Consider the following 18,863-nt stretch of genomic DNA (forward strand, 5'->3'; position numbering starts at 1 on the left):
AATCTATTTGTGTCTTCACATGAAGTGCATTTTTTTGTAGGCAGCATATAGTTAGTTCTCAAAGGGTTTTGTATGTATTAAATCTGACTGTGAACAATCAATTGAGATAACTCACTACCTTCAGACTGGCCAATATGTGTATTAAATCTGACATTCTTTGCCTTTTAATTATGACAGACCATTTATGCTTAACGTGCGTACTGACATGATTAGGCTGAAATGTACCATCTTGTTATTTGTTGTCTAATTGCCTCAATTATTCTTTGTTCCTTTTCTTTCTTCTTTTGAATTATTTTTCTCTAGTTTTATCTCCTTTGGCTTATAACTATGTTTTGATATCTTCGTGGTTGCTGTAGAGTTTATAGTTATATCTTTAACTTATCATGGTGTACTTTCAAGGGATATTATATCAGTTCATGTAGAGTATAAAAACTTTATAGTTATATTTTTCCTCTCCTGACCTTCGTGCAATTATTGTTGTACCTTTTGCTTTTTTATATGTTATACATCCCATTTGCTACTATTTTTGTTTAAACCATCTTTTTAAAAATATTAATAATCATCATCATCGTATGTATTTACCTAGGTGGTTGCCATTTCTAGTGCTCTTTACTGCTATCTGGCATTATTTTCCTTCTTTATTAAATCAACTGACAATAAATGTGAGAGTTTTAAAAAAAAGATTTCCTTTAGTATTTCTTACACTGTGGGTCTACTGGTGATTAATTCTTTCAGCTTTAGTACATCTGAAAAAGTCTTTATTCCACCTGTTATTTTCCTACCAAAGAAAGTGCTTGCATGTTTCACCTTTTTTGAAAGATATCGTCACAACTATAGATTTCTAGATTAACAGTTTTAGTTTTCACTACTTGGAAGGTGTTTTTCCACTGTCTTCTGGATTACATTCCTTCTGACAGGAAGCCTTCTGTCATGTTTGTTCCTCTGAATGTATAGTTTTTTTTTCTCTGCTTTAAAATCTGTCTTTACTACTGGTTTTAAACTATTTGATTACGGTGTCCCTTGGTGTAGTTTTCTTCATGTTTTTGTGCTTGCTTGATATTTATTTAACTTAGATTTGTGGATTTATTGTTTTCATCAAATTTGGCAAGTCTTCAGCCATTATATCTTTATTTTCTGTCCTCTCCCTCCGTTGCGGACTCCAATTACATACATATTTGGTCATTTCAAGTTGTCCCAGAGCTCACTGATGTGCTATTCACTTTTTTCTAGTTTGTTTTTTTTTTTTTTCCATTCAGTATCTCATTTTGTATAATTGCTATCCAGTGTATTTTAGGATTTTAATCCTATCCAGTGTATTTTTCACCTCAGGTGTTTATAAAATCTCTAGAAGTCTAGAAGTTCAATTTAGGTCTTTTTATAGCTTCCATCTTTTCTTAACCACCTTATGCTTTCCACTACCATCTTGAGTATATGGAACATAGTAACAATAACTATTTGAATATCCTTATTAAATCTATTTAATTTATTTTAGTATCTCCACTGATTAGATGTGTGTCACTTCTGGGTCTGTTTCTATTGATTGAGTTTTCTCTTCACTATTGAATTTTCCTGCTGCTCTGCACATCTGGTAAATTCTGATCGAACGCTACATATTGCATACTTTATTAATGGGTGCTGGATATTTTGTATTTCCTTAAATATCCTTGAGCTTTGTTCTGGGATACAGTTAAGCTACTTGAAACAATTTGATCCTTCAAACCAAGTGTCTGCAAACTAGGCCCACAGGCCAAATCTGGACCACTGCCTATTTCTATAAATAAAATTTTATTGGAATACATTCTGATACATGTAAATACATTTGCTTACAAATTGTTTATGGCTGTTTTAACACTAGAAGGGCAGAAGTGAGTAGTTAAAACAGAGACCACATGGCCCACATATCCTAGAATATTTTCCATCTGGCCCTTTACAAAACAGTTTTATGACCTGTCTTGAATGGCTTACTTTTAAGATTTTTTAGGCAGGATCAGATTAGACTAGTCTAGGGCTAATTTTGCCTCATCGCTGAAGCATTAGTCTTCTGAGTACACCATCTAATCCCACTTATATACAAGGTTTTTCCACTCTGAATGGTGGGGGTGGGGTGGGGGGGCACACTCTTCACTGCCTTATATGAGCTACTTTTTTCTTCCCAGTGCCTCTTTCCTCATCCATGGGTAGTTCTCTTATGCATATGCACTAATCAGCACTTGGCTGAAGCCTCCAGGAGAGCCCTCTGAAGATCTCTGGAGCTCACTCTCTGTGTAACTAACTCTCTCTTCTCTGGTACTCTGTCCTTCAAATTCTAGCTGCCTTAGCCTCCCAGAATTCCTAACTCCATCATCTCAACCTAGGATAACCTGTGTTTGGGTTCTGCCTTTCTGCACTGCAGCCTGGGGCAAATCATTTGTTTTTTCCTTGTCTCAGGGTTCACTGTCTCGTGCCACTTGTCCAATGTCGGAATGCCTTTGTTTCATATGTTTTATGGGCTTTTTGTGTGTGTAGGTTTGTTAGGCTATTTTAGGCGAGAGAATAACTCCAGTTTGTTAGGCTATTTTAGGCGAGAGAATAACTCCAGTTCCTGTTATTACAAGATGGCTGGAAGCAGAAGTCCTCTCAGTACGAAGTTCCAATCCTTTATATTTGCCTTAGTGCTTTATATTTACAATAAATTGTCCCAGCTCAAGCCATTTACCCAATTCTATGATCAGTCAGCAACTAGAGAAGGGTGTAATAAGCAAAGTCAAACTACTATAGCATCCCTTTCCCCAATCCCACTTTCCTATCTTTGTGGGATATATACGGTGGACTTGGTTTTTAAGATTTATCTTTTTCATTAAACCAGCATTTATTGAGTGGTTGTTTTTCCTGGCATTGTTCTAGGTGCTAGGGATTCACCACCGTGAACAAAACACGCAAAAATTCCTGCCCTTGTGAAGCGCACCTATGAATTAAGCTTATCTTTAAATTAATTGTTTCTAGTAGCTTAACTGTATCCCATAACAAAGCTCAAGTAAAATATGTATCAGATGGTGATTTAAAAAAATAAAAGTAATGAAGAGACAGGAAGTGCTAAGAGATTTAGCAGTGAAAACAGTGTCAATTTAAAACACGCTGGTCGGGGAAAAAGGCATGGGTGAGAGGATGACAATTTAGGGAAGATCTGAAGGAGGTAAGGATGTAAGTCATGTGGCTATTTCTGGGTACAATAATTGCAAAACTCTGATGCAGAAACAAGAAAACTGGTATGGCTAAAGCAGTCGGTGAAGGGAAGCGGTAAAAGATTAGGCCAGAAGTAATGGGACCCATAGCACATAGGAGCTGATAAGCCTCCGTAAGCGAGATGGGAGGGACTGGAGACACTGGAGCAGAAAAGTAACATGATCAGACTTACAGTTTTAAATAATTTATCGGCTGTTGTGTGGAGAGTGAATTCTAGGGGAGAAAGTATGAAACCAGGGAGACCAGCTAGATAGCTACTGTTATAAAGAGATGATGAAGGTGTGCACCAGAGCAGTAGCAGAAGAGCTGGGGAGAAGTGGTCACCTTCTGGATTTATGGAAGGTGGGGCTGACAGTATCTCCTGAGAGCTGAATGTGTAGAGGGTGAGAGAGATGAAATGAGGATGCTGCAAAGGCACCTGGCCTGTGCAACTGGAAGAAGAGTCTTCCTCATCTCGGTAAATGGCTACTTAGGATGAAGGAAGTTTGGTTGGGAACAGAGAAGAACTCCGGAGCTCAGGTGCAGACACGTTAGGTTTGATATGCCTATTAGACATCCAGCAATTGGATATTTGAATCTGGAGTTTAGAGAAGAGGTCCACACTGGAGACAATTTAGTAGCTGCCAGCATATATGTATTTAAAGCCATGAAAATGAATGGGAGCAGCTAGGGAGTGAGAATCGACAGAGGACAAGTACAGAGACTGTGCCCAGGGACAGCCAATGTTTGGAGGTCAGGACAATGAGGATGTAACTGCAAGAAAGATAAGAGTAGTCACATGCAATAGGAAGGCAGTTGGGAAAGTGTGGAGACTCAGAAGACAAGGGAAGAACATACTTCACAGAGCAGCATGATCAGTGGGGTCAGCGCTTCTGACAGGTCAAGGAAGATACGGACTGAGAATTAATGGTTGGGTTTGCAATATGAAGGTCGCTGGTGACACTTGAGAACTTTGGTGGAATGCCCAGACAGAACTGAGAAATTGTGTAAAAGGAAGCAGGGACATTAAATGGGGTAGTACTTAGAGAGGAATGGGAGTTAAATAATTTTTTTAAGTAAAGCAGGGAGGTGGGAATGCATGATGCAGGAGAGAGAAGGGACAACTACTGTAGCTATATCCTTGAGTAGGTGAGAGGAGATGGGTCTAAGAATATAAGTACAAGGGTAAGCTTTAAATTGAGCATGGCTGGGTATCTTTCTCCAGCTATGTTCAGCTGCACTGCTGCAGGCATGGAATCAGCAGACCAAGGCACTGGGACATAGATGGCTAAGTACAACAAAGCAAAGGGGAGGGACAGAGAAGATGAATGGATGAGTGATTTTAATGAGAGGGTAGGCTATCGACGTTGAGTAAGGAAGGATGTGAGATATGAAGGAAGTGTGCTGCAGTGTAAAAGTTGTATGTCTAGGTGGAGTTAACAATGTGTTGGAGTGGGAGGACAGATGGAGAATGGGGTGCTGGGACTCAAGATCATGGAGTGAGAGCAGTTCTTATTAATGACTAGGCCCACAGTATGACTATGGGAGAAAGTTGCTAATGTAGTTTGGAAGACAAGGTCATTGAAGGAGAGGAAATCAAGAAACCGAGAGGCCAGGCTGTTAAGACTCTACGAAGCCTGAAAATCACCAAGAATTAGGACACATTAGTCTTACAGGGAAGGACAGATCCTGAATCTTCAAGGAATAAGGAACAATGATTTATTTTTACTTTCCAGATTTTAAATTTTTATGTTGTCTTATAACTATATTTATAATAATGATTTAGGCCTAACTCCAAGTCAGCTGTTTTAAGCTAATCCAACTGTCCTTTTATGGTCCAACTTGCGTTCTGCTCAAATGTCCTTCTTTTCTTTCGCTATCATTCTGAAAAATGTACAATTAATTCTGTCATTTATATCAGTTTCCTAAATTCTAAAGCAAAATTTCTCAAACTTTTCCGTGGAGCACCAGTTCGATGGTATATTTGGTGAGGTAGGGGTTGTATGGTGAAATATGTTGGAGAAACACCACAGACCAAAGGCCATCGATAATCACTTGTTGGAAATAAACAAGTCTAATTTGATTTTAACTCAGCTTTTTTCCCAAATTTAAATGACCATATGCTCATTTTCCATATAATATCAGTTAACATCCTAAGGAATGAGTATGCCAAGGTAGGTGCTATCGGGAAGACTGTATCAGAGGTGTGTGTCTTCTTGCTGGCTTCAAAAGAGGTGAAACAGAACCTGCTAGAACAAGATTCAAGATACAGACTTAGAATCTGTCAGAGAATGCAAATCCTTGTTAAGTTACTTTGTAACAATATTCTCCTCTCCTGCTAACATGATGGAAAACAAAACCATCTCAGAAAATAACTTCTCAAAGATGTATTTAAAATTGGTTTAGTATATTTCAATTCTCCTCCATAAAAATGACACTTCATAGACTATTTAAAAACAAAGATACATAAATATGTTTTGGAGGAAGACTAATGCCCAACAGGATGTCTGCATCTATATACAACCTCAGCTCTGCCCTTTGCTCCCACTAACCATAACTCTGATAAGAAGTCACTATAAGGAAACAAATGCCCCTAGGCCAAGACATGTACTTCAAAAATCACTATCAAAATAACTATTATCTAAGAGTACCAGAAAAAGTGAGACAGACTTTAAAATAATGTAAGAACCAAATAACAAAAAAGTTTTGCTCCAATTTTTGCTCTAGGAGCTCTAAAAAACCATTATCAAGTTATTAGAGGAGACAAGGTATTGGGGGAATAGGATAAAAGAAATTGAAATATCAGCTTACAAAAGTCAATCACGATGTTTATGAATCAGGCAGGAACAATCTGCAAACAAAAATAAAAATTATTAGTTTTATATAATATTTGCACATGCATTTATTTGTTAATTATAATTTTGAGATCACTGTAGGTTCATATGCAATTTTAAAAGAGCCTTTACTTAGTCTCCCACAATAGTAACATTTCACAAAACAACAGTACAATATCACAACCGATATGTTTATATTAATACCATCTACTAGTCTATTGCGATTTCCCATTTAATTGTATTAGTGTGTTTTATACAGTTTTATGACATGTGTAGGCTCACATATCTACCACTAGTCAAAATATTGAACAGTTCCATCACAAGGATCCATCATGTTGCCCTTTTACAAACACACACCACCTCCTTTGCCACAATCTCTTTCTGCCCCTGACCCATTGCACATCTATTTTTAACACTAAAATAATAACAGCCATTTACAAAGAGTATTTCACTCCTTGTCCATAGTTCTATGTCTACTACTACTACTACTATTTCCTAGTTATATGTCAAATCTTGAATGAATACTTTTAGTTTTCTGCATTAAAGTTTTAGTTTAAGGAATACTTTCTCCAGGGAGAAGTTTTTCTTATTGTTAGCATGGCATAGATCACTCATTTCAAAAATCAAAACGCAAAAAGTAAGGGAGCCAGAAGTGTTGTCTGCACTCACAGATTCCATATTTTCAACATATTACTAACAAGAAACCTCTGAGTGCTTACCATGGGCCAAGCTACATATTATATATTATTATGTGTGTGTGTGTGTGTATATATATATACACACACATATATATATTAAATCATATATATGTATATATTATTTAATCCTTTTTCCAAGCCTTTGATGTATGCACATTGACCCTGTTTGGCCCAGGAGAAAACTGAGGCACCAAGAGGTTTACAAATTGCCTAAAGTCAAACAACTAACCAGTGGCAAATCCTGGAACCTGGGACCAGACTCTGGGCACCCAGACTCTACCATCCCTCAAGGAAACCCATGATAAAGTCAAGATGTTTTGATGTCACCATTCATTGCTATGACAAATAAATCACCTAATTATTGGTAAGCTTCACTTTAACATACCAGAATTCAACAAGGAAAATGTCCAAAGCAATGATGTGTAAAATGGAAGGAGTATTTTATTCAAGCATGAAATCATAGGAAATTGCCAAAAACAAAGGTTGGGACATGCAGAAAAGATTTTATATTATAGCAACAAACTGTTCACCAGCCCTGAACAGATAGTCTTAACATTCGTTGGGGATTGACAGGCAGCAGTTTATACATAGTCAAGATTACTCTTGAAAAAGACATATTCAATTGAGCAGAGATGATGATGGGAGAACTGAAATTTTTGAACAGATAAAAGCTTCAAAATTAGGCTCTTCAGCCAATAGAGACATCTAAAACTCCAAAGATAATGTTCAGCTTATAGCAATTTAACAGACACCTATTGTGACAAACTTCCTGTAGGTTTATTAGCTTAATAATATAGCATTATTACTGAGGACTAGTATTCTCTTCTGTGAAACTATACAGCACATTTATGCATAGCTGTGACAGTTTTGCCTATCATTCAACAGTGCTTAAAAGGCGCCTACTCAATAAGCCATTGATATGCTGCCCCAAATACCCTGGCAAGGCTTTCTTTACAGTGCTAATTTTACAGACGTCTCCTGGATGATCTAAGTTCAAGAGGCAGCCAGGGGAGGAGAATGCATTATTAGCATGGTTTGGTGTGCGTATAACCGAGTTATACATAGGAACTAGGGAAATGGAGCTCTGAAGTTCATCTTCCACAGGAAGATACATGTTATTATTCTCGACTTTCTGGGAGGGAAGTTAATTCATTACTTCGTTAACATTGAAATATATTAAAAACATTTTCAGTGAAAAGATAGCTAAAAAGAAAAAAAACTTTAAATTAAAATGCTTACATCTTATGAGATTTCTAGAAATCACTATTAATTGATTTTAACTAGCTTTATAATCTCCCCCAGTTACTCAAGGCTTTTATTTATTTATTTATTTATTTATTTATTTAGAGACAGAGTCTCTGTCACCCAGACTGAAGTGTGGTGACGTGATCAAGGTTCACTGCAACCTTGATCTCTGGGGCTTAATTGATCCTCCCACCTCAGCCTCCCAAGTAGCTGGGAATACAGGCATGTGCCACCACACCCGGGTTTTTTTTTTTTTTTTTTTTTTTTGGTAGAGACAAGGTGTCACTATATTGCCCAGGCTAGTCTTGAACTCCTGGGCCCAAGAGATTCTCCCACCTTGGTCTCCCAAAGTAAAAACTCACATTTTCTTAAAGGTGGGTAAGCAAAGGATCAGGGTGAAGGAAACCCTCTCCTTTTCAGACACCACCCTACGATGCCTGTTTGCCCTTCTTCACCAAGAAGCCAGTTGTCCGTGGCTGGGCCAGCGTGACAGACTCAGGGGACATTGGATACAGCTCTGTTTTCAATGGCTCCTAGAGTTAAGACTTTTATAAGCATTATTATTACAAGAAAACACTGTGTCCTGGTCTTCTCGAGTAAATACAAGGCAGATGGTAACCTTAATTTTCTCTGAAAACTCTGTCTAACACATGGGACAAAATAGATGTCAACGTTCTAAGAACAAAGAAAAATCAGAATTCCTCATTTATCTCCAATTCTTCTCCCAGGGAAACACATACACAAAGCCTCCTTTAAGTTTAACATGACTTGTTTCTCATATCTTTCTAAAAGCATAGTGTTTATTTAGAATAACCTTTCTATCTTGTCTGCCAAGCTTTTCCCATACATATAAGATAAGAACTGAGAAACACTTTTCCATTCCCAGTGATGTTTGTCCAGTAAGTCTTGGTAAGTAATAACGATTATGCCTAAACTAACATCACTCTCTCTCTGGTGCTAAACAGAGTCATCTGGTGGTGTACGGTGTGACCTGTATGGTTCCTCAGTGGTTCACCATTCTAGAACATCCTACAAGATTAACTAAATTTTTCAAGTTTGTGCATCACCTCAGCTGTAACATTTATGTTTATGTCACTGTTTTTAAGTTGTTAAATTCTTAGAGGATAAAGACTATATCTGTATAACTTAGTTTACAAAGAATAGCCATGCACGAACATCCCATAAATGCCCTTGGCAGTGATGAGTACAATCACAGCAGAGTTAATGGCAGGTTGGCTCCACTTCATCAGAGGTTCTGGAGGAGGAAACCAAGATCTTCCCTGAAAGGCAAGACCTGGCATCAGGGGCTACTGTGGGCACTTTCCTTTGAATTGCAATTATCTGCCAGGAAGATGATATCCTTTATTGTTTTACATGAAAGCATTTGAAAATTCTAAAAACTGACCATGCCTGCCTTGGTCAGTTCAGGTTGTAATAACAAAGTGCCATAGACTGGATGGCTGACACAACATTTATTTTTCACAGTTCTGGAGGGGAGAAGTCTGAGATCATGGTGCCAGCATGGGCAGGTTCTGGTAAGGAACCTCCTCCAACTGTCTACTGCGGGCTCTCCTATCCTCACAAGGTAGGAAGAAAAGCCAGCTAGTTGTCTGTCCTCTTCTTATAAAGGCACTAATCCCATTCCTGAGGGCTCCACCCTTATGTCCCAATTTCTTCCCTAAGGCCCCACCTTCAAATACCATTTCATTAGGATTAGGGTTTCAACACATGGCTTTTGGAGGGACACACACATTCAGTTCATTGCAATGCCCTTACATAGACATGAAGACAGGTCACATATGTTTGAAATAACTCATGGTCTGCAAAATCTCACACCAAAAATAACAGAGGAAGAAAAATTCAGAGTAGACCACTCAAAACCTATGCACTTTTGTAATCACAGCACTAACCAAATAATAATGCATACCTCAGGGATAACTTAGAAAGCCCAGATAGGCAGCTCAGTGTGTCTGGGGGTGCCCCAGGGGACATTAAAAACGCACAGGAACAATAGAGTGGAAAGGCTACTACAGTAGAAATGCAGGGAGGATTCAGAGATGAGTTCTCATCCCTGGAGAGTGTGATATGACAGTGAATTGTGTCAACGTGACCGTGCCACAAGTGCCAGGTTAAACATTATTTCCTGCTATGTCCATGCAGGTATTTCTGGATGAAATCAGCACTTGTGTTGGTGGAGTTCGGAGCATACCACCCTCCCAAATATGGGCTGGCATCATCCAATCCACTGAGGGCCCGAATAGAACAAAAAGGTGGAAGGAGGAGGAATTCACCCCCTTTTCTTTCTGCCTGCCTCAGCTGGGACATCAGTCTCCTCCTGTCCTTGGACCGGGATTTATACCCCTGGCTCCTCTGCTTCTCAGGCGTTCAGCCTCGGACCAGAATCACACCACCAGCTTTACCGAGTCTCCAGCTTGCAGACAGTTGACTGTGGGATTTCTCAGCCTTCATAATCATCAGGGTCAATTCTTTGTCATCAATCTCTCTTTCTCTCTCCATATATGTATCCATGGGTAAACATACATACACTCTTAACTCTGCCAACTCAAATTCACTTGGGTTCTAGAGACTGCCCAACAATTATGCAACATTTCCCTAATCTTTGGTCATTTCATTTCACACCTTCTCTTTTATCTTCCAATTGCCTTCCCCACTCCTAATACTTACACATAACATCTCTCTGTTAACATCCGTTCTTCATGCTTCTGTGAGAAAACAAAAGCTGTTGGATAGGGCATCTCTGCTTTCTATCTCTAAACTTAGAAACTTCCCTATATCCACAAGAGGATGCACCCTCCCTAGAACCAGAGGCCAACTCCACCTCTCTATTCAAAATTTCTTATACATTATCTTCTCCCTTTTTACTAAAGATACTTGTCATCGACACATACTACGCTCTGATATTCTCCAATTTTTTTTTTTTTTTTTTTTTTTTTGAGATGGAGTCTCGCTCTATTGCCAGACTGGAGTGCAGTGGCATGATCTCAGCTCACTGCAACCTCCGCCTACCAGGTTCAAGCGATTCTCTTGCTTCAGCTTCCCAAGTAGCTGGGATTACAGGCATGTGCCATCATGCCCAGCTAATTTTTGTATTTTTATTAGAGACAGGGTTTCAACATGTTGGCCAGGACGGTCTCCATCCCCTGACCTCGGGATCCGCCCACCTTGGCCTCCCAAAGTGTGGGGATTACAGACATGAGCCACCGTGGCCGGCTGATATTCCTCAATTTTTAAAGAACAAAACCTTCATTGACCTCCAGGTCCCACTATACTCCCACCCTTTCTCAGATAAACTTCTGAAAAGAACAGAAAACTTAGATAATCCCCATTTCCTTACCTCCCACTCACTTTCCAACCCATTCCCCAGGCTCTTATCTCTACCACTCTATCAAAAGATCTTTATCAAGGTCATCAAAGCAATTCTTATTATCCTCATTTTAAAAACCAGGACACTGAGGCTCAAGAGAGATTACTAGGTTGAGATAGTAAAAACGTACCTTCCCTTCAAGATATGCAAGAGCCCAGGGCTGCCCCAAGGCACTCTTTTCAGGATATTAAAGACTTCATCTTCCAGGGACCCAACCCCTCTTTCCTCCCTTGTGTCATGCTGCTGCATTATATATCAGACACACTCCTTAGAATATCTCATTGTTTTTCATTATTTTTAATTGAGAAAAAGGACTTTGCTTTGCCTATGAATGTTTTCTGTGTTGACCACTTGGTATAAATTATTTAATTGTTCCAACCACATGAGAATAGGTGGCTTTAGCCCCTTTGTACAAATAAGAAAATTCTGGCTGAGAAAGAATAAAATCTTTCCCAACATCAGACAGATAATAAGCATTTCATTGTTTCTTAGTTGTTTCCATTAGATGATGGCAAGATAGGGGCATCACTCTGACAGGTGTGACATCGGCCCATTATGTCCATGAGGTTAGAAAACCTAGAACTGATGCAAATTTGCTATGAAGGAACACCTCAGAAACTGACTTATATATCATAATGGAACTTTATAATGAGGATTTTAATTTACCATACATCTAAATATTTATAAGTTATAAATTATGCAGACCAACTAAGTTCAAAGCTAACCAACCAAGTCCAAAATATATCTTTCCTTGACCAATTTACCTCATATTTCCTGGAAAACCATGTTTGAATGTGGACTTCTTGGAGTCTGTATCTCTAGAACATGGCCCTGGGGGGCCATGATACTGAATCTTGGTGATTAGGGCATCTTCCCTCCCTAGTTCTACCACGGAAGCCAAATTGGTGAGCATGAAGTGTGGAACAGAGTTATGTGCTTATCCCATAACATGTCTGGTTTTCTAGGTATTCAGACATTGCACTCGCTCAGCACTGCCCTTCACCAAGGTGAGTGGAGCTCTGTCTTAGGATCCATGTTCCATTCTGGCCTTTCTCTAGCTGCACATTTCCTTTATCATGAGGAGTCCAAAGGCCTAAGGGGAAGGTGCCCACACAGGCCTACACTCCCTCCCCGAGGCTATGCTCCTGGTTCCCAGAACCATGGCATTCCTTGTCCAAAGAGCTTCAAGCCTGCTAACCAAGACTGCACAGGCTCTTTCCTAGATCTCTGTTTTTAAGGGCAGACTGTGCCCCTACTATATGCAGTCCCTAGGCCCAAGGGGTGGCCAAGGGGTGTCTTTTTGCAGGAGATGTGGACATAGTGGGCAGAGTGATCCCAGAACATTAAGAGAAGGGAAGACAGGCCAGGGCCTAGTAGCCAGCTTGCCCCCCAGTGCCATGTTCTAGAGGTATAGGCTCCAAGAAGTCCACATTCAAACATGGTTTTCCAGGAAATATGAGGTAAAGTGGTCAAGGAAAGATATATTTTGGACTTGGTTGGTTAGCTTTGAACTTAGTTGGTCTGCATAATTTATAACTTATAAATATTTAGATGTATGGTAAAAGTGTTTCTATTTATATTCTGGCTTGAACTGTACCCCTGTATGGTTAGGAGGGGCATGAGATTAGTTCTAGACTTTAATAAAAAGTTGATTACTGAGGAAAAACCATTGAACATTCTCTTTTTGAACCACAGTGGCTGAGAAGGCCAAGTGTTCCAGAAAGTGTACAATGACAAAGGTGGTACACTCACAGGCTTGAGTCTTTCTGTGTGAAGCAGAGTCTTCTGCAAGTCCACAGTGGATGTTTATTGGAAGCAAAAAATAAACTGTTTTTGAATGAAGCCACTGAGGTTTGGGGATGGCTTGTTAGCACAACAAAATGTTAGCCCATCCTGACTACATAGAAATTGGTACCAGAAGTAGGATGTTTTTGCAAAAACCTAAAATATATGACCTTGGTTTAGTGGTCAGCAAGTAGTGAGGAAAGTGATCTTAAGGGCCAGAAAGATAGTGATGTGTTTTATACAGTGGCAACATATCTGGTAAAACATTTGCCTCTGCTAGTTCAGGAGGCAGATCTCCTGCCAAATTTACTTGTAGCTCTAGGAGAAGAGGTAAGAAAAAACAATTGAAATATGGTTGGGCGAGGTGGTGCACAGCACCTTGGGAGGCCAAGGCAGGTGGATCACTTAAGGTCAGGAGTTCAAGACCAGCCTGGCTAACATGGTGAAACCTCATCTCTACTAAAAACACAAAAATTAGCTGGGTGTGGTGGCACGTGCCTATAATCCCAGCTACTCGGGAAGCTGAGGCAGAAGAATCACTTGAACCTGGGAGGTGGAGGTTGCAGTGAGCCAAGATCCTACCACTGTACTCCAGCCTGGGTGACAGAGTGAGTGAGACTCCGTCTCAAACAAACACACACACACACACAGAAAAAAACAGAAAGCGGCCGGGCACGGTGGCTCACGCTTGTAATCCCAGCACTTTGGGAGGCCAAGGCGGGAGGATCATGAGGTCAGGAGATCAAGACCAGCCTGGCCAACACAGTGAAACCCCGTCTCTACTAAAAATAGAAAAATTAGCTGGGTGTGGTGGGCGCCTGTAATCCCAGCTACTCAGGAGGCTGGGGCAGGAGAACTGCTTGGACCAGGGAGGCAGAGTTTGCAGTGAGCCAAGATCGCGCCACTGCGCTCCAGCCTGTGTGACAGAGCTAGACTCTGTCTCAAAACAAAAAAACAAAAAACAAAACAAAACACACACACACACACACACACACACAATTGATAAGTGTATCGGTTATTATTGGCTTCATTTGACAAAGTATTTCAAGAAAGAGCTGAGCTTAGAAAAGAACTATCCGGTTTCCAGGAAGTGAAAGGGAATGAGGAGACGCCAGATATTTCAGATTTTGCAACTACAAAAACTAACTTCTTCTCCACCCCTACACTAACAGTTAAAGGTAAGACTTTGAAGATCATTAGCCGGGAAAACTTTTTTTTAAAAAAACTAAATTGTCTCAGGACAAGGATAGATAATATATCCATTAAATCTTTTCATGTGGATAAAATGACTGAGAGAATAGATCAGATTAAAAGTAAAGCTTTCCAATAGAAGCCAGCCAGTCCCAAGATAACTTCCTTTAGGACCAGAAAGACAGCTATGGGAGTGAGAATGCAAATCAATGTAGCAAATCTGAAAACCAGGACTCATGCATGACAAAAGAAAATTCTAGGGCTGTGTTTACTAGCACACAGAATTGATTGGAGACAAAGAGATAAGAAAGCTTCCAAATTTTGGAGAGCACTGTGCTGCCAAAAAGAGTAAGACTATCAGCTGAAGTCTTAAAATGATCCTTTGGCCCCCAATACTCTATATGCAAGATAGAAAGGTTTGCTCAGTTCCCAACTAGGGCAAATTCTCAAATGTCCACTTCATATATGGCTAAGGAAAAAAAAAAAAAAAAAGAAAAGAACTCCCTAGGGGGCAAGGCCAGTGCTTCTGAAAATGATGAACAAGAAGGTAGAATCAGGGCCTAATCAAGAAGCATTTTACTCTCCAGGTTTTGAAGGATTTCAAAATTGTTATGGAGCAGGGACTCCCTAAAGTATACTGGTGAAATTTATAACTTGCAATGTGGGAAAGACTAGGTTTGGATCTGCCTTATTTTAATAATCTCAGAAAGGTGTCAGAAAAACGAGGAATTTTCCTACATATTGTAAATTTTAAGACCTCACAGTGCATGGGATGTCCACATGTTCCACACTGTGTCATCTGAGAATATGAATATCTTTCCTCCGCTGTTTAAAAGCAATTTTTTAGATTGCAGTTTTAAACATCTCTGAATGTGAAAAGGTATTACCATTAAAGCGTATGACACTGATTTTACACTCTGCAGAAGTGCAGACAGATTTAACAAGGCAGCCCTACTTCACAGTAGCTCTTGAAATCTCAAGTAGGAACGAAATGAAACTAATGGCATTATAACTACTACTATTATTCACAAAAAAAATGTATGGAAGATGATGAGAGACAGCAGCGTGACCACTGGAGCAGCTCATATTCGGTCCCAACATTTTATTCCTGCTTGCGTTTCTGGAAAATCCACTGTTACAGATTCAAATGTGTCCTCAAAATTCAAATGTTGAAAACTCAAACCCTAATGTGACTGTATTTGGAGATAGGGCCATCAGGGAGGTAATTAAGGTTAAACGATGTCTTAAGAGTGGGGCTCTAATCCAATTAAAATTCTCATTATAAGTTCTCATTATAATACATGTCAGTTTCTGATGTATTTGCTCATAGCAAATTTGCATTAATTTCAGATTTTCTGAACTCATGGAGGCAATTGGACTATGTCACATCTCTCAGTGATGCCTCTATCTTATCATCTAATGGGAACAATTAAGAGACAATAAGATGGAACCATCACGAAGAGCAGGCACCCTGTGCTCAGAATTCAAGTAATCAGAATTCAAATGCTTGCTGTATTACTTATTAACTGTCTGATATTGGGAAAGGCTTCATTCTTTCTCAGCCAAACTTTTCTTATTTGTACAAAGGAGATAAAACTATCTATTCTCAGGTTGTTGGAACAATTAAATAAAATGATTCACAACAAGTGGTCAACACAGAAAATATTCACAATAAAGCAAGGTCCCTCTCAATTTATCCTTAAAGTTAATTAATAAAAAAACTTAAACTTCAGTATTATACAGATTATTTGTATGCATGTATCAAGCTACCCTTTTCATATCATTCAATAAATGATGCATAATTTTTGGTTTTTGCTTTTTTGTTGTTATGGTTTTTGGGGTTTTTTTTTTTTGCTTTGCTTTGGAAAGGGGATAAATGTTAAACTAATTTGAAGAATAAGTTAAGCCAAGGAAACATGATTCTAAACTACATAATTTAAACAGATTTCTATACTTTGTATTTAGGTGTGAACAATTTTAGTCAAAGTTTGAAATTATGTTTACCTCTTATAAATATTTGTTGAATAAATTTATGAACGTTTTCTAAGTTAAATAGCTTTAAAAGTTATACTGTCATAAGATACTCATACCACTTAAAATTTAAACACTATTGTGATACATATGCTTATATAAAATGTTTCAAATCTGAAATATAAGGATTTTTTTTCCTGAAAACTAAAGGAAGAAAGATCACCCTTTCTACATGTTTCATAATATATTTTCCAGGGATGAAAGAGAAAAGAAAATTTAACACTTGATGGGCTCAAATCTTAATTATAAAACAGAGGTTTTTGTTTCAAAGCCCAGTAATAATAAATATTTCCATAAAATACCTACATTCCTGGCTATATTAATGGTGGCCAGTCATAAAATTAAAGCAAAGAGAAGAACTGAAATCTAGACCTCTGATCTTTTTTCCAAAAATATCAAGGATAAAGGATGGCCAGGAGCTAACCAAAACCAAAAACTGTTTAACTTGGTCACACTCCCACCATCGTCCACTCTATTTTGAGACCTCCTGAGCCACATCATCCTTTAAATTTTCTTGATTTAGGGTCTCATTTTCTCCGAACTGTTATGATCACAATGGTGTCACATAAAGAAGAAACACGGGGTGATTTGAGAGAACTTTAACAAGGTCTGGATATTTCTCTCACTAGGAAGTAGCTGACCCCATTACTACAGGGCACGCTTCTTATTAGGTGGATCTGGGAGAGTCCTATCACAGAGCTGCGATGTCTGCATGTATGATTACAAGCAAAAGTTGACCAAGAAGGCTTCAATGAGAAGTAGATAAAATTGAATCAAATGAACGTTTATTAAGCACCTACAAAGCGCTCGTAAACAGAAAGTATGGCAAAGACTGCCAATTTTCTCTGATATTCATTCTTCCCTTCTTTCTTTGTAATATAATCTCTGAATTTTAAATGGGCACATGACTCCCCAGAATAAAAACATTTTTCAATGTCCCTTGAAGATAAAGGTTGTCACGTTACTGAAAAGATGTAGGCAGAAATGTCATGTGCAAATTCTGGGAATTGTCCTTGAAGCAGGAGCAGAGTCTTATTTATTCCTATTTTTTTTTTTTTTCTGACTGAAATACAGACATCATAGCTAGAACTTAGCTAGCCATCTTCGATCATGAGGTAGATGAACAGAACAAGGATACAGAACTTAGAGTTCAAAAACAGACACACATACTCAGGCACTTGATTTTCAACAAGGGCACCATGCAATTCAACGGAGGGAAAAAAAAATTCCTCAAAAGATTCTAGAGCAATTACATTTCGATCCTGAAAAAAATTAACCTTGACCCTTATCTCACATCATACAGAAATTAATTTCAGATAGATGATGGAATGGGTCACAGATCTAAATGTAAAAAAAAAATTCATATCTTTATGATTGAGGGATAGACAAAGATTTCTTAAACAGGACAAAAGACAAACCATTAAAAAACTGATAAACTGGATTTCATTAAGACACCAAAAGACAGCATTAAAAGATACACAGAAAAGTCATGAAATCATCAAAGAAATGCACATGAAAACCATGAGACCATGAAGCCATGAGATATCACCTCAAACCCACCAGAGGGCTTAAAATGAAAAAGACTAACAATATCAAGTGCTGATGAAAATGTGCACTCCAACTACAACTCTATTGCTAGCAAAAGTGTACATATATGCATTCAGTTTTGTAAACTGTTTGGCTCCCCTATGGCCTAACAATTCTAGTCTCAGATTTGTTCCTTGGTGAAATACTGCAAACGTCCACCAAAAGACTTGTGAATGAGTATTCACAGCAGGTCTATTTGTAAGAACCCAAACTAGAACACACCCACATAGCTATTAACAGAATGAATAAACAAATTGTGGTAATGGAGTCCTACTCAGAAAAAATACAAAAAGAACTACCTATTGATAGATGCATTAACACAGATGACTCTAAAAAATTTACACTGAATAAAAGCCAGACACAATAGAGTACATCCTGTTTGGTTATACCTAAAATCCAAGAATAGACAAAACAGGGAGGCTCAGGTGGGAGGATCACTTGAGCCTGGGAGGTTGAGGCTGCTGTGCACTGTCATCCTGTCATCATGCAATCACACTCTAGCCTCGGTGGCAGAGTGAGATACCATCTTGGGGCGGAAGGGGCTGCGGGGGAAGGAATAGATAAAACTAATCTACAGTGATGGACATCAGAAGAGTGTGATCCATAGGGGAGGTGGTGACCAGGAGGTAAATGAGAGAATTTTATCCTCGATGGATGTAATATTGTCTAGCTTGCTCTTGGATGTGGTTACACAGGTGTGTGTGTGTGTGTGTGTGTATAAACTCATCAAGCTATATACTTTAGAATGGCAGACTTCATATGTTTTTCCTCCCCATGTATTTTAGGCCTCAACAGAGGCAGAGAAAAAGTACTTTATGAAAGATAATTAGACTCTTTTTACCTTATCCATTGCCCAGCAAAGGTTATTAGGCAAATGTAAAATTTTCTACTTAAAATAAAACAAAC

The 18,863-nt window shown here is 38.7% G+C and overlaps 1 protein-coding gene across 34 annotated transcripts in view; it reads right to left on the reverse strand.

Moving 5' to 3' along the window:
• PLAGL1 (PLAG1 like zinc finger 1) overlaps positions 1–18,863 on the reverse strand; it is a 120,513-nt gene that overhangs the window by 37,706 nt on the left and 63,944 nt on the right. For all 34 annotated transcript variants that reach the window (XM_054491522.2, XM_063666700.1, XM_054491514.2 and 31 more), the window contains one exon: positions 6,013–6,052. The gene's annotated coding sequence lies outside the window, so the exon portion shown is untranslated. The remainder of the gene's footprint in view (positions 1–6,012; positions 6,053–18,863) is intronic.

This window comes from Pongo pygmaeus, chromosome 5, assembly GCF_028885625.2.
Source record: "Pongo pygmaeus isolate AG05252 chromosome 5, NHGRI_mPonPyg2-v2.0_pri, whole genome shotgun sequence".
Classification (NCBI taxonomy): domain Eukaryota; kingdom Metazoa; phylum Chordata; class Mammalia; order Primates; family Hominidae; genus Pongo; species Pongo pygmaeus.